Raw genomic sequence first — 2,500 nt, forward strand, 5'->3', positions numbered from 1 at the left:
AAAAAGAGAGAGAGAGAGAGAGAGAAGAGAGAGAGAGAGAGAGAGAGAGAGAGAGAGAGAGAGAGGGGAAAAATAACCACCCAAGTAAGAGAGAGAGAGAGAGAGAGAGAGAGAGAGAGAGAGAGAGGAAAAATAACCACCCAAGTAGACGAGAGAGAGAGAGAGAGAGAGAGAGAGAGAGACGAGGAGAGAGAGAAGAGAGAGAGAGAGAGAGAGAGAGAGAGAGAGAGAGAGAGAGAGAGATAACCACCCAAGTAAGAGAGAGAGAGAGAGAGAGAGAGAGGGAGGAGAGGAAAATAACTATCCAATAATGGCCTTATTCCACCCCCCCCCCAAAAAAAAAAGCGAACACTTTAGCAAAGGCTGCGAAAGGTTAAGTCCTTTTACGTTTCCGTGTGACAGCAGTTGTTGAGAATTGACAAAAATTCTGACGTGGGCCATTTTTCTTCCGGTTCTGGAACGCGCTCTGGCTGAATGTTGTTTATCTGTTTATTCTATTCGTTCATACTTTGTATTACTTATGTATTACTTGGAAGACCCAGGCCTAATTGGCTGAGGACTATGAAGCGTGATGTAGGAGATGATGAATGGAGAAGTATTGAATCAAAAGCTCAAGATAGAGATGACTGGTGAAATGTAACCGAGGCCCTTTGCGTCAATAGGCGTAGGAGATGATGATGATGGTGATGACACACACCACCACACACACACACACACACACACATATATATATATATATATATATATATATATATATATATATATATATATATATATAAAAAGATGACTGCTCTTAGTGAAATTAAGGTTATTATTATTATTATTATTATTATTATTATTATTATTATTATTATTATTATTATTATTATTATGAGTTAAAATGTCGCCCTTTGTAACGCTTGAAGTCAAGAGAATTGGTTAGCATAGCATAATGTTTCTTTTTTGTTAATACACATTCTCCAGAATTACTTAAAATAAATATTAGGGAGGCCTAGAAAATGACTTCGCTAATGCAGATAGTCAACTTTTAATGTTTAGACTGGAACCTGTGATAAAACCTATTTCACTCTTGCAGGATCGAAGGCTTTGGCATTAACCTGAATCATTGTGACCGTTGCAGTAATACAAATGAGTATTTTATATCTAAATCTGTGCCCAAACTGGGTTTGAGAATAACGTAGCCTTCTTCAATCAACTTCTAAGTCTACAGCATCAAAAACATAAATTTTGAAGTTTCTTGCAAGCAATTTGAGCTTTCCGCCTCATTGAAATAAGGTTTTCCCAATATTTCCAAAACACATGCATCCTTGCAGGTGTGTGGTGTCAACGAATTATTTAATTCTTCTTCCAATTATCGTCAATTTCTCACTCTCTTGAAATACAATAACTAAAGGGAGAAAATGGGAGTTGGGTGGACACATTTTTTTATACAGGGAACTTTGGGACGTTTATTATTATTATTATTATTATTATTATTATTACTTTATTAGTATTTCCTCTCGCAAACCCAGATCAATTAAAAAGAAATTTTAGGAGAGAGAGAGAGAGAGAGGAGAGAGAGAGAGAGAGAGAGAGAGAGAGGAGAGAGAGAGAGAGAGAGAGAGAGAGAGAGCATACTCGCCCAGTTATCATTTCTCTGTTTAAAAGGGTCGAGGAAGAGATATCTTCATAAAATGTTTTTTTGAAGAGAGTTGTGCCCTTTACTTGTTGATGATGTCTCGGCAAAAGGCTGAGGTAAGTCATTTTATTCTTTTTTTATCTAAAAAGACGAGCTTTCTAGTTCTTTTAAATATTTTTTCATTTCATATTTGGACCTGAGCACTTTAGGTCTCCCAACAGTCAAGGTGTTTCTGTGAATACCCCGGAAAATGTTTTATAGTATTACTAGTGTACCTGAGCCGTCAAAAACGATGGCTAAATATTTGGGTAGATATACACACACATAGATTCAACCCTCCCCACCCACCCCTTTTCATAAATACAACCCGCTGGTTCCACAATTTTTGGGAGATAATTTCCGATTGGACCTCTTGGAGTTAACCCTTCTCATCAAGGTATGACTACTTCCCCTCCCCTTAACCCGAGGGGGAGAGAGGAGAGAGAGAGAGAGAGAGAGGAGAGGAGAGAGAGAGAGAGAGAGAGAGAGAGAGAGAGAGAGAGAGCATACTCGCCCCGTTATCATTTCTCTGTTACAAGGGTCGAGGAAGAGATATCTTCATAAAATGTTTTTTTGAAGAGAGTTGTGCCCTTTACTTGTTGATGTCTCGGCAAAAGGCTGAGGTAAGTCATTTTACTCTTTTTTTATCTACAAAGACGAGCTTTCTAGTTCTTTTAAATATTTTTTCATTTCATATTTGGACTGAGCACTTTAGCTCTCCCAACAGTCAAGGTGTTTCTGTGAATACCCGAAAAAAGGTTTTATAGTATTACTAGTGTACCTGAGCCGTCAAAAACGATGGCTAAATATTTGGGTAGATATACACACACATAGATTAAACCC

Source organism: Palaemon carinicauda, chromosome 10, assembly GCF_036898095.1.
Source record: "Palaemon carinicauda isolate YSFRI2023 chromosome 10, ASM3689809v2, whole genome shotgun sequence".
In the NCBI taxonomy this organism is placed as follows: Eukaryota; Metazoa; Arthropoda; class Malacostraca; order Decapoda; family Palaemonidae; genus Palaemon; species Palaemon carinicauda.